The sequence below is a fragment of the Danio rerio genome, chromosome 12 (assembly GCF_052040795.2).
Source record: "Danio rerio strain M-AB ecotype USA chromosome 12, GRCz13ab, whole genome shotgun sequence".
NCBI classification, from domain to species: Eukaryota; Metazoa; Chordata; class Actinopteri; order Cypriniformes; family Danionidae; genus Danio; species Danio rerio.
Window position 1 is genome coordinate 49,726,722 of NC_141032.1, and position 18,279 is coordinate 49,745,000.

The 18,279-nt window shown below is 40.6% G+C and overlaps 1 protein-coding gene and 1 long non-coding RNA gene across 5 annotated transcripts in view; one reads left to right on the forward strand and one right to left on the reverse strand.

Moving 5' to 3' along the window:
* ryr2a (ryanodine receptor 2a (cardiac)) overlaps positions 1–18,279 on the forward strand; it is a 282,516-nt gene that overhangs the window by 28,793 nt on the left and 235,444 nt on the right. The gene's annotated exons all lie outside the window — the stretch shown is intronic.
* LOC147841597 (uncharacterized) overlaps positions 1–18,279 on the reverse strand; it is an 86,758-nt gene that overhangs the window by 23,423 nt on the left and 45,056 nt on the right. The window contains exon 2 of the long non-coding RNA XR_015504751.1: positions 8,421–8,712. This is a non-coding gene — a long non-coding RNA (uncharacterized LOC147841597). The remainder of the gene's footprint in view (positions 1–8,420; positions 8,713–18,279) is intronic.

An 18,279-nucleotide genomic window follows, 5' to 3' on the forward strand; every position in this document is an offset into this window, starting at 1 on the left:
TAATTTAGTTTGTTAAGCGCAAAGATTTGTTTCAAAACTATTTCTAAATTCAGTTCTAATCTCCAGCGAACGAATAAATGAACAATAATAACGAAGTGTCGTCAAACGAGTTATATCCAAACACACATGCTGTGCCCCATATGGTCTAAAACCTGACAGGTGGGCAAATCTAAGCTTGTTTTTAATAAAACAAATATAAATCTGCATACAATAAATAATACTAGTAATAATGATAACTGGAACACCGGGGAGTGACACAGACAACTGAGTTTGGATCCACTTACAGGTTTATTCTGATAGTCAGGCAAGCAATGGTCAATACGGGTGCAAACAGGTGTATTAAGGCAATCCAGAAACGTATTTAAAATAACAGGCGAGAGGTCATAAGGTAGGCGGCAGACTGGGATAACTAAATAAACTAGGTGAGGTAAGTACACGGGAAAACAGGGCTAGGAAAACGCGTTGTAATGTCACTGTGGCAGATAACAAGACTCGGCAATGTGAATGAGTGTGTGTATTGCTTAAATAGTGTGTGTAATCAGTCTTTGACAATCCTCAGGTGGTGAGAGTGTAATCAGTCTAAATGAGGAAGCAGGAGTGAGTGTGTTTGTGTGTGGCTTGACTGATTATGTAGTCCATTGACAAGCAGATTTGTAGTTCTATGAGATTGAATGTTTTCCAGCGACCGCTGATGGTTAGAGGTCGCTGGTGATTGTGACAATAATATTTTACAAAAGCAAATTGTCATGAATAAACTGAAAAAAAGCCCCCAAGATGAAGAAGGCATGAAAGTATGGTTTTTATATTTATGTAGGCTAGACAATAATATTTTTTGTAATATTTTAATCATTTATATTTATATCATATATATATATATATATATATATATATATATATATATATATATATATATATATATATATATATATATATATATATATATATATATATATATACAGTTGAAGTCAGAATTATTAGCCCCCCTGAATTATTAGACCGCTTGTTTATTTTTCCCCCAATTTCTGTGTAACGGAGAGCAGATTTTTTCAACACATTTCTAAACATAATAGTTTTAATAACTCTTTTCTAATAATGGATTTATTTAACCTTAACCATCATGACTGTAAATAATATTTTACTAGATATTTTTCAAGAGCTTAACGTGACATTTAAAGGGTTAACTAGATTAGTTAAGTTAACTAGGCAGGTTAGGGTAATTAGGCAAGTTATTGTATAACAGTGGTTTGTTCTGTTGACTATCGAAAAAATATATAGATTAAAGGGGCTAATAATTTTGTCCCTAAAATGGTGTTTAAAAAATTAAAAACTGCTTTTATTCTAGCCGAAATAAAATAAATAAGACTTTCTCCAGAAGAAAAAATATTATCAGACATAATGTGAACATTTCCTTGCTCTGTTAAACATCATTTGGGAAATATTTAAAAAGGAAGAAAAAAAATCGAAGGGGCTAATAATTCTGACTTCAACTAATGCGCTCTGCACTGGACTATAGACCTGGTTTGATCTGGTCTATAGAACAATATATTTAGATTCCTCAAAATAGCAACGCCCCTCAACACGCCTCCTTTTTTAGACCAGAACGCCTATGGGCGCACATATGAGCGCAAATGCATTTGCTTTTTAAACAGCGTGGCGCAAAATGCCAAAACAACTCTTGCGCCACGATGAAACTAGCAAACAATTACGTTGCACCTTTTAGATGTATGATAAGGCCAAAAATATGTTTAACTGTACCTTTTGTTAATTTATAGCGATTATTGGGAAATTTGTGTTTGTAATATGAGACAGCACATGTAGAAGACGGAGTATTGTGTTTAATGCACGTATAAGCGTTGTGTCTTATGACTCAGGCCTTAATGCGATTTTTCTGAAGTGAAAGAATAGCAACACTTTATTAAACGTCATCCATTTATGCAGAGCTTGATATTAATTCCTGGCTGTGTTTACATTAACATTGTAACTTCAAAATACAGCACAATACATCTCAGTTGGTCTCTTTTGTCTAGTTTCATTATAACTTTTCAACAACACAACTCTGCAGCAAAATAGTTTACTCTGGCGATTGATATATTAGATTGCTCATTCGCTCAATCTAAGCAAAATAAACCTCACCACCACTTAAGTTAGTAAGATTTAACAATCTAATCAGTTTGTTCAACTATTTTGCACAAGTTTATTTCTGATTACATCATCCTGTGTGCATATGTATGCATGTGTGGGAGAGAGAGAGAGAGAGAGAGCAGTGAGAGCTGCATCAGAGCAGAGCTCATTAATATTCATGACCATTCCAAATATGGTCAATAAGGAGCTTCTGATTCTAGGGGTATTTATGGAGTAATCACTGAGCATTTAACTCATACCTACTATGTAGATATCAAAGAGTTAATCTTGTTGAATCAATGCAGTATATGGCTCCTTTACATTTTATGGAATTATTCACACAATGGAGGAAGATTAATTTCCGAGAACGCTCCAGATAAATATATTATGATACAATATACTATAATAAACACTACAAAGCTATTATGGGTTGTCTGGATTAATGAATAGGTATGTGTTTAGAGGGAAATGTGCAGTGGTAAAGTGCTCTCTGCAGGGCTGTTTATTGATTTGGATGGTTTTATTTATTTCTCTCGAAACAATGTAGTGACATTTGCGTGTGGCTGTTTAACAAAAAGAAGCATTTGTTTTTAATGGCTGTTAATTATTTTGATGGTATTGAAATAAGGCCAGGGAATACATGTCAGAATTAGTCCAAATGAATGATTGGTAATGCTGTTCTGGTGTTGTACTAATGCACAGAATATCACACGGAAATGCACGGCTGTCATTATCTTGTGTTGTGATGATCGCAGGACATGCATATGAGTGTTTATTAGCCTCGTAGCCGTCTGTGATGGATTACAGCAGGTTCAGATAATCTGGATTTGATCCGAGTTCTGTTACATGGATTATAGCAGAATTAGCCTGAGCGCCGCTGCTCTCCTGAACACATCAGACACACGCAGAGACGTCACACTGAACACAGGTTCTGAAAGAAGCTCTTCTGCTCACCAGGGACATCAACATGCAGCACATTGAGCAAAAATACAGTAAAGTTCAGTCGGTTCAAAAGAGCTGTAAACATACATCAAATGAAAAGGCCAACTAAACCCAGGCATCCAGCTACACCTTATTTAAGTAATTAATAAACAGTAAATACATAGCCAGCTAGCAAAATTCATGTGGCTCAAATCCGGCCCACACTAGACACTTACATCCGGCCCACATACCGCATGGAATGATGGTACTTGGGCGGTCTGCTCCTGTTTGCTAGATCTGGGCCACAATTAAGCCATAGCAATATCCCATATCAGCCAGAATTCAACCAAATGAACCAGAACTGACCCTATTCTGGGCCACAGGTTGCTTTTATTCTAGCCCAGATCCGGCCCACACCAGACACTTACATCTGGACCACATACTGAATGGAATGATGGCTCTACGGCGGTCTGCTCCTGTTTGTCAGATCTGGGCCACAAATAAGCCACAGCAATACCACATATTAGCCGGAATTCATCAAATGAACCAGAACTAACCCTATTCTGGGCCACAGTTTGCTTTTATTCTGGCCCAGATCCGGCCCACACCAGACACTTACATCTGGACCACAGAATGAATGGAATGTTGGCTCTAGGGCGGTCTGCCACTGTTTGTCTGACCTGGGCCACAAATAAGCCACAGCAATACCACATATTATCCAGAATTCAACCAAATGAACCAGAACTGACCCTATTCTAGGCCACAGTTTGCTTTTATTTTGGCCCAGATCCGGCCCACACCAGACACTTAAATCTGGACCACATACTGAATGGAATGATTGCTCTATGGCGGTCTGCTCCTGTTTGTCAGATCTGGGCCACAAATAAGCCAAAGGAATACCACATATTAGCCAGAATTCAACCAAATGAACCAGAACTGACCCTATTCTAGGCCACAGTTTGCTTTTATTCTGGCCCAGATCTGGCCCACACCAGACACTTACATTAGGACCACATACTGAATGGAATGATTGCTCTACGGCGGTCTGCCCCTTTTTGTCAGATCTGGGCCACAAATTAGCCAAAGCAATACCACATATTAGCCAGAATTCAACCAAATGAACCAGAACTGACCCTATTCTGGGCCACAGTTTGCTTTTATACTGGCCCAGATCCAGTCCACACCAAACACTACATACTGAATGGAATGATTGCTCTACGGCGGTCTGCTTCTGTTTGTCAGATCTAGGCCACAAGTAAGCCAAAGCAATACCACATATTAGCCAGAATTCAACCAAATGAACCGAACTAACCCTATTCTAGGCCACAGTTTGCTTTTATTCTGGCCCAGATCTGGCCTATTACTTCTAATAATGGATTAAACATTGGTAAACATCAGTGAGTTATATTATTTAATCACAGGTTGTGCCTCGCTTCATTTTGTTTGCTGTATTGAACAAACCTTTCAAGCAAAGTTCTTAAGAGTTACAGCGTTCCAAGAGAAAAATTAAATTAAGATGTTCAGGGCTATGAGCCCAACTAAAGCAAACACTTTTCTCCATAATAGTGACTTTAGTCTATGTGGTCCACATTTGTTTTAAGATAACTGGGCCACATTTGCCATATCTCCTCTGGACCGCTTTAGGCTCACAGCCACATTAGCCAGAGCTAACTGTGCCAAATATTTGCCAAAAGTGGGCCACATTTATTTTAGGATAACTGGGCCACATTTGCCATGTCTTCTCTGGGCCACTGTAGGCTAACAGCTGCATTAGCCAGAGTTTACTGTGCTGAATATTTGCCAAAAGTGGCCCACATACGTTTTAAAAAACCTGGGCTGCATTTGCCATACTTTTTATGGGCCACATTATGCTCACAGCCGCAATAGCCAGAGCTTACTGTGCCAAATATTTGCCAAAAGTGGCCCACATATGTTTTTAAAAACCTGGGCCTGAGCCCAACTAAAGCAATCATTTTTCTCCATGATGGTGACTTTAGTCTATGTGGTCCACATTTGTTTTAAGATAACTGGGCCACATTTTTGGGCCGCTTTAGGCTCACAGCCACATTAGCCAGAGCTAACTGTGCCAAATATTTGCCAAAAGTGGCCCACATATGTTGTAATAAAACCTGGGCCGCATTTGCCATATTTTCTCTGGGCCACATTAGGCTCACAGCCACAATAGCCAGGGTTTACTGTGCCAAATTTTTGCCAAAAGTGGCCCACGTTTGTCTTGAGATAATTGGGCCACATTTGCCATTACATGTGTGAGCCACTTTAGGTTTAGACCCAGATTACCCATAACTGACTATGCTACTATATTTTAACAACTGTGGCCCACATTTTCCCTCTGTCATTTGGGCCAGATTGATCATTTTCCACTTGGGCCACATTAGCCTCACATGCAGATTACATTTTGCCATAAGTGCCAAATCTTTGCCTTAAATGGCCCCAATATGAATTTAAATCTTTGCCATTGTACAGGTGGACACTGTTCACATTCATTTTGTCTGGGCCAAAGGAATACCACCAGTGCCGCATAACTGCCTAAAGTGGCCCACATTCATATGCTATCTGGGTAAGGAAAATAATGCACAAGAAAGGAAATAAAAATAATAGTAATGTATCACTGTGATATGTGAAGTTACAAAGTGACTATAGGCATGTCCATGACTTTTTGAGAGAGTGTAAATGTGTGTGCTGTCACTTTAATGCTTTGATGAATACATTAATAAGTTTAGATTTTTTTGTGTATTTAAGCATGTTTGTGTTTGCATGTGTATAAGTTTGTGTGTGCGCACTAAACTAAAGCACTGAACATTATTTATCAAGTTTAGATGTCACATAAACTTTAATGTACGTAGCTGAAATCAACTAAATCTAAAGAGAACCATAGTAATGTCAACAAAATTAAAAATGTCAATGTATGACTCTTCAATGTATATATTAAGGAAAGTTACTAATAAACAGGTTACACATTTACTATATCAATTTGACAGATTTTTACCTTTACAATCAAAGTCCTTATTACAATGTGCACTCACCGGCCACTTTATTAGGTACACCTGTCCAACTGCTCGTTAACGCAAATTTCTAATCAGCCAATCACACTGCAGCAACTCAATGCATTTAGGCATGTAGACATGATCAAGACGATCTGCTGCGGTTCAAAGCGAGCATGAGAATGAGGAAGAAAGGGGATTTAGGTGACTTTGAACGTGGCATGGTTGTTGGTGCCAGACTGGCTGGTCTCAGTATTTCAGAAACTGCTAAGGATTTTCACACACAACCATCTCTAGGGTTTACAGAGAATGATCTGACAAAGAGGAAATATCCAGTGAGCGGCAGTTCTGTGGGCGCAAATGCCTTGTTGATGAGGCCAGAGGTCAGAGGAGAATGGCCAGACTGGTTCCAGCTGATAGAAAGGCAACAGTAACTCAAATAAGCACTCGTTACAACCGAGCTCTGCAGAAGAGCATCTCTGAACACACAACACGTCCAACCTTGAGGCGGATGGACTACAGCAGCAGAAGAGCACACCGGGTGCCGCTCCTGTCAGCTAAGAACAGGAAACTGAGGCTACAATTCACACAGACTCACCAAAACTGGACAATAGAAGATTGGAGAAACGTTGCTGCTCTGATGAGTCTCCATTTCTGCTGCCATATGGGGATCGTCGGGTCAGAATTTGTGTGTAATGGTGTTGGGGAGATTTTCTTGGCACCATTTGGGTCCATTAGTACCGATTGAGCATCGTGTCAACACCACAGCCTACCTGAGTATTGCTGCTGACCATGTCCATCCCTTTATGAGCACAGTGTCTCCATCTTATGATGGCTACTTCCAGCAGGATAACACACCATGTCATAAAGCGTGAATCATCTCAGACTGCTTTCTTGAACATGACAATGAGTTCACTGTGTTCAAATGGCCTCCATAGTCACCAGAGCTCAATCCAATAGAGCAGCTTTGGGATGTGGTGGAACCGGAGATTCACATCATGGATGTGCAGCAGACAAATCTGCAGACTATCATGTCAATATGGAGCAAAATCTTTGAGGAATATTTCCAGTACCTTGATGAATCTACGCCACAGAGGATTAAGGCAGTTCTGGAGGCAAAAACGGGTCCAACCCGGTCATAGCAAGGTGTACCTAATAAACTGCCCGGTGAGTGTATATGTATTATGAATATTAAAGCATTATTAAATACATAATAATAAAATACAGTAATATTTAAATAGTATATAATAAAAATGTAAATATATATATATATATATAAATATAATTAGAAATATATATATATTAGAAATTAAAATTTTAATGATAGTAATGAGTCATTTATCCTTTTAAACTTGCTCCTCAATCACTTCATGTTGTTATTGGATGATGAAGGTCATCAGCAGAAACACGTGATCACACACACACACACACACATTACATACAGTGTTCATGTACGAGCTCATAATGAAATGTCTGTCATCACACTGTGATCACGCTGACATATGATGGATAGTGTGCTGAAGTCTGAGTTTATTAGCTTCTCCATCTAGCAGCAATTGTGAATGTGCATGTAGAACCCAAACAGAGATCATGTGACAGGAGGTGTGTGCGTGTGTGTGTGTCGCTCTCTGCTGAGACTGTGTGTGTTGCCATCTGTGCAGTTTGTTCTTCTGACGTGACATGCAGAAACACACACACACACACTCGCACAGATATTATAAATGCATGCTGTAAATTGCAGCTCTTAAAGTGACGGTATCTGAATTCACTGGAGGACGAATAGCCGTCCTGCATGACGCAGCAGAAGCGTGTAGTCATTTGCGCTCTCTTATTTACAGATATGTCATTTTGTGTCTTGCGTGTTTGTCTTTCTCAGGTCTATCAACATGTTCACTACAGAATCGAATGCACTGAACGTATGTTTGAGTGTGTATGTGTGTGTGTTGATGCTACAGGCATTCATTTCTACAAAACGACAACAGGCAGATGGAGCCACATATAATATTAATGAAGACCCCAGTCACAATGTGTGTGTGTCTGTATATGTGACTTTTGTGTGTGTGTATTGAGCATGGTTATATTTCTGACCAGAATAGACTTGTCTTGCGTGTGTCAGTGTTAAAAATATATGGTTCTACTATTTTTGTGGGGACATTTGGAGCTCATAATGTAGAATTGACAAACACACACATGCACACACAAGCATGTTTGTATTATCATCTTTGTCAGCTTTATAACATGACATAATAGTATTTTCTGTCTACTAAAGCCTAAATTCCTAAACCTGTAATTCACAGAAACATGTTGCATGTTTAAAATTTTAGGTAAACATGTTTCACAGCCATGTCACCCTGCAGCCCAAGAGCGGTTACTCACTGAAGCTAAGCAGGGCTGAGCCTGGTCAGTACCTGGACTGGAGACCACATGGGAACACTAGGTTGCTGTTGGAAGTGGTGTTAGTGAGGCCAGCAGGGGGTGCTCAACCTGGTCTGTGTGCGCCTAATGCCCCAGTATAGTGAAGGGAACACTATATTGTCAGTGAGCGCCGTCTTTCGGATGAGGCGTTAAACTTGTCCTGACTCTCTGTGGTCATTAATAATCCCATGGCACTTCTCCTAACTAGTAGGGGTGTAACCCTGGTGTCCTGGTTAAATTCCCTCCATCAGCCCTCACCCATCATGGAGTGGAGAGACCCCGCCTCATGATTGTGAAGCGTTTGGCTGTATGGACATACATGATACACATTACATTACATTACTATTTTAATAATATGTTTTCATTGTTTCCCCTGGTGGATGGACACACTATATTAAAAATATGTCAGTTTTTACTATCTTTGTGGGGACATTTGAAGTTCATAATGTAAAATAAATAAGTGCACACACTGTCAGCATTGGGATGTGAAAATAAGGAATCCCCGTCAACCCGTCCCCCCCACTCACCATAAAAAATAGAAAAAGTAAAACAAAACAAATAAAATTCCCCAAATTACTAAATCTCTTCATCTAGAGCTGTTTCATTGTACATAACTTTTAGAAAAACATTAGAATATAACATTACAAAAAGCTGCAAATAAATAAATTATGCACATTAAAGATAAAATTTGTTGTATTTAAAAGAAAACCCACCAAGATTGACATTTTTAGATATTATTATTATTATTATTGTCATTATTATTAAGTGTATATGTCTGTTTAAACACGCACCCAAAACCCAGAGTGTTCACTTTCGCTCCACTTCAAATCGCGTGTACAGAATCCGTCTGGGAAACAGCATCTATTTATCTCTATGGAGCGCGTCAGCTGACAGTCACGCACCGCTACATGAACTGACTGAACTGTTTTGAGGATTGCATAGGGGCAATGGCGCCTGTAATGGACAGGAAGGGACTCCCACCATTTTAAAATTAATTTCAAAGTGTTTTCATGCCTAAATAAAATGAAAGCACAGAACAGATTCACGTTTAAGAGCAAGGAGCATCCCCTGGTGGTTTGGCGGTATGAGTTTCAAATAGAAACTTTTTAATGTGTATTGCCACCTTTCATAGAAAGATTAAAAAGTATGGGAGAAATACGAAAAAATAATGATAGCAGGATAGAATTGTAAAATATGGAAGAATCCCAGAAAAAACGGGAGGGTTTGACACACACACTGAAATATGCATACGCTTTCTTCATATCCGGATGCACAGATGCATTCTGCTGCACTGGTTATCACTAATTCAATTGTTGTTTGCATTTATTGATCATTGAGTCACTCATACGCAGTCTTACTGAATATAAATGATATATAGCTAATGCCGTGATGCGTAATTACAACACTTTAAATAACCTAGTTAAGTAAAGTACAGCCATAAATTAACAATACCTGGACATTTTGTGGTGAACATCACACTCTCAAATCTCAAACACTGTTTTAATGTATCTTATTAGAACAGAGATGCCCAAACTAGCACCGGTAAGCCAATGGTGATGGCCCATGGTAACCTTTGATTTGGCCCACCATCCTATCTGAGGAAAATGATGGGGATGGATAAGAGTAGGGTTGGGTATCGTTTGGGTTTTTTTGGATACCGGTGCTAAATCGATACTTTCAAAACGATACCGGTGCCAAAACGGTGCCTGAATCGATACTTTTTAGCCACAAAATAATGGTTGATGACTCTACAAAAATATTTTATTTGACAAAATTTGTCGCGATCGAACTGAAAAGCAGATTATGTTGCGGGAAAACTGAGGGGGTGTTGTGGGGTGTCGCTAGGGCACTTCAGATCACTTTGGAAGGGCACTTTCTATCCAAGACTAAGGGCCTGCTCACACTATGCCATCCGTACCGTGCCCAGGCCCGTTTCCCGGATCGTTTGAGAAGTGTGAGTGCGCTGAATCGGGCTCAAGCACAGTTCACTTGGCCGGCCCTGGCCCGGTTGGAAGAGGTGTGCCTGAGCCCGGTTCACTTGGTGCGGTACGCTTGTGTGTGAGTGCAAAACGCGCCAAAGCCCGAAACTGAAAGCGAGACGTGACTTTTAAGGGGCTGTTTCATATGGATTTATTAATAATTCTTACTGTTCAGTGAACGCAAACTGCCGTAGTTCATTAAAGACGTAAACCCCTCACTGCACGACAGCTGCACCTTCAGCAGACCTCCTCATTCCTGCAGCACGAGAGCTTTATGATTGTTTATGAGCGCCAAAAGTGGCGGATCAGTTCGGCGAAATATCTGACTGCGTGTCACCGCATCCCTAAGGACTGTTTGGCGAAATATTTGACTGCATGTCACTGCATATCAAACGACTGAAACGATATAACTAGAGAAATCTCCACTGTGCTGCTGAGTGAGAGAGCGCTTCTCACTGAACAGCGCAGCAACGATGACGTAAGCGTGCCGAAGCCCGTTTATGGTGTGAGGGGGGACAAGCGTGCTTTGGCCCGGTTTGAGGCAACTGTACCTAGTGTGAGTACGGCCTAAAAAGGGCATGTGCACTGCACAGGTTGAGCCCTATGTGTGCATGTGTTTAATGTAATATTTAGTTTGTTTGTATGTTATATTTATTGCTAAGCTACAAAAAATAACTGAAATTAAATGTTTCAATTAAATATTTTAAATGAATCAGTTTTTTTTAAAATGTTTATTTCGGTCACCCGATGGATAGAAGACAGTGCACAGACATCAGTAAACAAATGAAGGCAAAGGCAGATTCTGATTAGTGTATTTAACATTGATCCCACTGTTATAAAGGTGATTGTTTTTGTTTTTATTTTAATAAGTTATAATAAACAAAGTATATTGAATTAGTTAATATTGTTTAAAATCATATTTTCTGTTTATTTTTCAATATTATTAAAACACATATGGTAATTATGGCAACGTTAATGTAATAGTTTCCTCTATTTACCTTCGGCCCACAGCTCTCAATGATATTTGGTTTTTGACCCTTCATGTGAAAAAGTTTGGGCACCCCTGTATTAGAATAACACAAAACCGGCTTCAAAATTCACATGTTCAGCGTTCACTCATCTACGTTTTGTGTGTGTGTGTGTGTTTGATGGTCTGCAGGATGATCACATGATGTGATGTCATTTGTGTGTGTGTGCTGATTGTGCAGTGATGCAGATGCTCCATTAGCAGAGCTCTATTATCTCTATTATTTGTTGTGTTGCTGCAGGCCATGCGAGAACACACTTGTGCTCGTGTGTACAGATGAAGTATATACTGCAGTATCAATAATGCAAGCCATGTGCTCTAACAGCAATATTACTCTGCTAGCTCTTCTAGTATGTGTCTTGCGTTTGGGTTCATTTGTTGTGTGTATTATGATCTGTGAAAAACAGATATCTGATGTACCACACAGACTCTGATTTTTATCAGATTAGCACACTTTCCATTAACACACACGCAGATATCAAGGTTACACCATCTTAATGTAATAGGATTAGTCTCCATTGTGATGTTGTTTGTGTGTGTGTGTGCTTTTAGGTAGCAGTGAGTGTGTCTGCTTGTGTGTCTTCTTTGTGAGGGCCAGTTTGAGTTCATTTGGACCATCAGAATGAGGACCCATAGAGGGTCTGCTCTCTACATCTCATATTAACTGTTCTCTTAATCAGGTTAAAATGTCATATTTACCACAGTACCATTGCAACCTGAACTCTCCGACCACCTTCTTCTGATAGCCCTGGGTTTGTTTCTTTGACATCAGCATTTTTTTTAATGAATTCATCAATTTTCTGACACTTTTCTGGGGTTGATTCGTGGGGGCAGCAGTCTTAGGAGAGAACCCCAGACTTCCCTCTCCCCAGACACTTCCTCCAGCTCCTCCGGGGGGATCCCGAGGCGTTCCCAGGCCAGCTGAGAGACATAGTCCCTCCAGTGTGTCCTGGGTCTTCCCCGAGACCTCCTCCCAGGGTGACATGGCTGGAACACTTCCCTACCTCCCTAGGTAGGCGTCCAGGAGGCATCTAAAACAGATGCCCAAGCCACCTCAGCTGACTTCTCTCAATGTGGAGGAGCAGCGGCTCTACTACGAGCTCCTCCCGAGTGACAGAGCTCCTCACCCTGTCTATAAGGGTGCGCCCTGCCACCCTTCGCAGGAAACTCATTTTAGCCGCTTGTATTTGAGATCTTGTCCTTTCGGTCATAACCCAAAGCTCACGACCATAGGTGACAGTAGGAACGTAGATTGAGCAATAAATCGAGAGCTTTGCCTTTCGGTTCAGCTCCTTCCTCACCACAACAGGCTGGTATATCGACCGCATTACTGCTGCCTCTGCACCGATCCTCCCATCAATCATCAATCTCACACTCCATCCTTCCCTCCCTCGTGAACAAAACCCCAAGATACTTAAACTCCTCCACCTGGGGTAAGGACTTTCCTCCAACCTGGAGATGGCAAACCACCTTTTTCCAGTGAAGCACCAAGGCTTCAGACTTGGAGGTTCTGATTTTCATCCCAGCCGTGTCACTAGCTAGGCTTAGCCCAATGAAAGCAACGTGGGACAATCCTCCTGCAGGCCGACCACCTGCAGAGGGAGCCACAAGGGGCTGGTGCATTGTGAAACGGGTGGTTGTCGAGAGTTAGGATCGTTTACTGATAATTTTTTCATGTCAACCACATAAGTGTGATGATTGAGGGTTAGAGATTATACACTGCATCTATAAATGTCTTTACAAGGAGATCTGTGTGTGTGTGTGTGTGTGTGTGTGTGTGTGTGTGTGTGTGTGTGTGTGTGTGTGTGTGTGTGTGTGTGTGTGTGTGTGTGTGTGTGTGTGTGTGTGTGTGTGTGTGTGTGTGTGTGTGAGTGTGTGTGTTTAGTGCATCCACTGCTGCAGTTTTTTATGTGCTACATATGGATTATTGTGGTCGACTGAGCTTTTATGGCTGATACAGAAATGTATTTAGAGAATAAAGAGCACTCATACATGTATAATGATAGACAGATAGATGAATATATAGTATTAAAGTAAATATAATAGTCAATTTATAGTATTAAAGTGAAACTTGTTCTGCTTATCAGGTAAACAGCTGAACATTCATGTAGAGGAGTATTTCTAGAATTGATTATCTGAATGTGTTTTGAAATGAGTTATTAGATTTGTGATATGAGGATCGTATAATGAGGGTGAAACGGTGCTGCAGTGGGTAGCGCTGTCACCTCACAGCAAGAAGGTTGCTGGTTCGAGTCCAAGCTGGGTCTGTTGGCATTTCTGTGTGGAGTTTGCATGTTCTTGTTGGTGTGGGTTTCCCCCGCCGTCCAAACACATGCGCTGCAGATGAATTGATTAACTAAATTGGCCGTAGTGTATGTGAATGTAAGAGTGTATGGGTGTTTCCGAGTACTGGGTTGCATCTGGAAGGGCATCCGCTGCGTATTAACATATGCATAACATATTTCCCCCACAGTCCAAAGACATGCGGTACAGGTGAATTCTGTAGGCTAAATTGTCCACAGTGTATGAGTGTGAGTGAGTGTGTGTGGATGTTTCCCAGAGATGGGTTGCAGCTGGAAGGACATCTGCTGCGTAAAAACATACTGGATAAGTTGGCGGTTCATTCCGCTGTCAATCCCTTATTAATAAAGGGACCAGGCTGAAAATTGAATGAATGAATGAGGATCATATAATAATGTGATTGATGAGGATGTGATGTGAGCCAGTGTTTGTCAGATGACTGATCTGTATTTATCACTTCAGCTGTAATCAGTCACAGTGAACATCACAACACACATCTGACATTCCCTAAGCAGGGTTCAACGCTAAGGATTTTTTCTACTGGTCCGATCGGTCGAGTGGTTTAGATTTTTACTTGCCCTGCCAAAATTTTTACTGGCCCCAACAAAAAAAAGGGAAGTTAATAGCTATTTTTTAACCACATATTTTAAACAATGTGTCAAAAATAAAGTCTGTAATTCTAGAATTTCAATACTTAAAAAACAATTGTAAATATAAGTGTTATGCAAACAAAAAGAGCAGTATGGAGAATGTGGAGGCATTTTGTTGCAGTTTGAAATTATTTAAAAAAAGGTGGCTGACTTGTCAGACTGACGGCAAACTATGCATAACATCACTTCATTATTATTTTGTCGTGTTGTTTCCATGTAAATGTCTACTTCCAACACGTTAGAGACAGACGTTTTCGTTTAGCCTTTTAATTTGATGATGCCGCCATGTTGCTGTTTCTACGCTGTACTGGTTGTTACCAGGTTACAAAAAAAAAAAAAAAATAGCACGGTCAAATCAATTAGATAAGACGAATCAGAAAGCAATATGTTGTTAACGACATTACAGAGAAGGTAGCATTTAAGGATTTAAAAGCACAAACGTAAAATGCATGCAATTGACAAATAGTCAACAGACAACAGACAAATTAAATGTTAGTGACAAGGCAGCACTGTCCCAATTGGGCCAGTAATGATCCGGTCTACTGTCCCAAGTGTCTCTCACGCTGGCCCTTGGCCACCGGGCAGTCCTTATTGTTGAGCCCTGTTAAGCTTTATAAACACCGTCATCAGTTCACGTGTACTGTATGTTATTGAAGCATCAGTGCTGATGTATGGAGAAGCTGGGTTTGTTCTGTAATAGTCATGGTTTTAGATGTTTATGTTGCTGAATCTTTGGTTTACACCATGTCCTAACTATGCTACCTGACAAAAGTCTTGTCGTCTATGTGAAGTTTATTCATAAACTAATTTCGAGAGGAGCACGTGATTATGATTGAACACGGCTGGTTCTGCATTAGCATGCATGATCCACCAATCAGGCCATTCCTAACCACTATAAAGAGCCAGGGTTTTTTCACTACAGTCATCTTCGATTTGAAGAATCCCCCCTTCCACCCCTACCTCTTCACCTTTCCCTCCAGGGCAGCACGGTGGCCCAGTGACTAACACTGTCGCCTCACAGCAAGAACGTCACCGGTTCTAGTCCTTTAACAGGCCGGTGGTCGTTTCTGTGTGTAGTTTGCATGTTCTTCCCTTGTTGCGTGGGTTTTCCCCGGGTCCTCCGGTTTCCTCCCACATTCCAAAAACATGCACAACAAGTAAATTGATAAATCTAAATTTGCAATACAGGTAATCTCTAATAATGCAGCATATCTTTTAATGGCATTCAATTTTTAGTCATCAGCTGTTATCAAGGGGGAGTCGTCGAGATCTACCTGAGCTCAAGGCTCCCCTCTCTTCCTCCAAACAGGAGGGAGCCCAGGGCTCAAGAACCTTCGAGCTCAGGGCTTTCTCCCGGGACAGCATGGTAAACTTGCTTATAATCAATCATCAGCTAAGTGTGAACTCTAGAACCAAGTTTGAGGAACAACAAATAATAAGTTGACTTCTAGTTGATCAGAAGTGGCTTATATAAAAGGCAATGGCCTGTAGATGACGCTTATTTGAGTAAGATCTGACTCTGCTTAGACTAAAGTCTCATCACTGAACAGAAATAATGTCCAGTATAGAATATAAAGTCCTGCTGCAGTGGAGACAGAATGAATATTGTGTCTGACTCCATCATGAGCTTGGAGGACTGCATCCATACATCTCTGACATGACTCACATCACTGATTAATAAAGTCATCTGGAATGAAGAAGAAAGCCAGACATGCTCAATAATGTTCATGTCTGGTGACTGGGCTGGCCAATCCTGGAGCAGCTTGACCTTCTTTGCTTTCAGGAGCTTTGATGTGGAGGCTGAAGTATGAGCAGGAGCGCTATCCTGCTGGAGAATTGTCCCTCTCCTGTGGTTTGTAATGTAATGGGCAGCACAAATGTCTTGATACCTCAGGCTGTTGATGTTGCAGATCTCTCGCACACCCCCATACTGAATGTAACCCCAAACCATGATTTCTCCTTCACCAAACTTGACTGATTTCCATGAGAATCTTGAGTCCATGCTGGTTCCAGTAGGTCTTCTGCAGTGTTTGTGATGATTGGGATGCAGATCAACAGAAGATTCGTGGGAGAAATCCACCTTCTGACACTTTAAGTCACTTTATTATTTGTTGCTCTTACAACTGGGATCCACAACAAGGTTTTTGTTAGGTAGTGTATGTGTCAATCAGATTATAACTAGGCCCACACGGAATCTGCGGGCGCAGAATTTCGCAGATATCCGCAGATTTTTATCTCATTATTAATTCTGTTTATTTACTCGAGTAAATCTGTAAATCTGAATTTATTCTGTTTTTATTCAGTAATGTTTTTCGTTTTTATTTCATATATTAAGATTTTAGTTATGATACCCTGCTGGATACTCCCAAAATAATTCCGCAGAAATCCGCAGATTTTTACCAAAATTCTCAGCAGAAAGAGCAAAAAACGTCCGCAGATTCCCGTCTGGCCCTGATTATAACCCTTGTCATTTCATTGGGAGTGCAGTGGCTGATATTTCAGCCTGATCTCATGAGAAAACGTAAGTATTTTACATTTTGCCAGTTTAGTGGCTAATTTGTATGAATTCATACGAGTTCAGTTGTATGAAATTGTACGATTTTAAAAAGGAGGCGTGGCACCTAACCCCACCCCTAAACCCAGCCGTCATTGGGGGATGAGCAAACTGTACTAAATTATACGAATTAGATCGTACGAATTCATATGAATTAGCCACTAAATCAAAAAGTTACGAATTGCCGTGAGATTGTGTTGGATATTTTAATGTTTCTGTCTTGTTGTGTTGGTTTGGTGCAGACGGCCATACTTGTCTTTTTCTTGCAATTTAAAGTACATTCATTTTGCTCCTTATACCACTCCTTCACTCAAAATCTTTGCCCCTTTTGATATTATATTGGACAAATGAGGTGTTCTTCTTGTTCACAGTAGTGACTGTGAGGAAACGGCATAGCCAGATATGCAGTGCCTTTCATCGGTTTGTTTTTTAAATTGTTTTTGATGTGTAATACAGTTGGATCAGCCCTATATCGAGTCCCTTCGCGCATGTGTGTGTAGCACCATCACTGCAGTGCATGTTCAGACTGCTGTGGCTGTGGGTTTAGAGGAGATGCAGCTCATCACTAATTCATAAGAGTTAACCATTTGTGATTTACTAGTATTTCAAAGTTCAAAAGCCTTGTTTGTGTGCGGTGAATCTAAATGTAGATGAATACACACACACACACACACACACACACACACACATGCAGGCTTTTCATGTTATATAAGGTCTTCCCATAGCTGTAATGATGCTTCTACTGTACACACTGTCCTCTTCCCCTAAACCCAAGCCTCACGGGAGACATTCTGCACTTTTCATCTTCACAATAATTATTTCTGAATTATTTAGGAGCTGTTTTTTTCTAATGGGGACCCAAAAATTGTCCCCACGAGGTCAGAAAATAACTGCTAGTGCAATACTTAAAGGGGCATTTGGTGCTCATGATGTGATGAATACCGGAACAGTCACACACACTCACTCATGCACACATGTATTGTCCTCATTCATTTTCTTTTTGGCTTAGTCCCTTCATTAATCCGGGCTTACCACAGCGGAATGAACCGCCAACTTATCCAGCATATGTTTTATGCAGCTGATGCCCTTCCAGCTGCAACCCATCTCTGGGAAACACCCATACACACTCATACACTACGGACAATTTAGCCTACCTAATTCACCTGTACCGCATGTCTTTGGACTGTGAGGGAAACCAAAGCACCCGGAGGAGCATGGGGAGAACATGCAAACTTCACACAGAAGTGCCAACTAACCCAGCCAAGGCTTGAACCAGCGACCTTCTTGCTGTGAGGTGACAGCACTACCT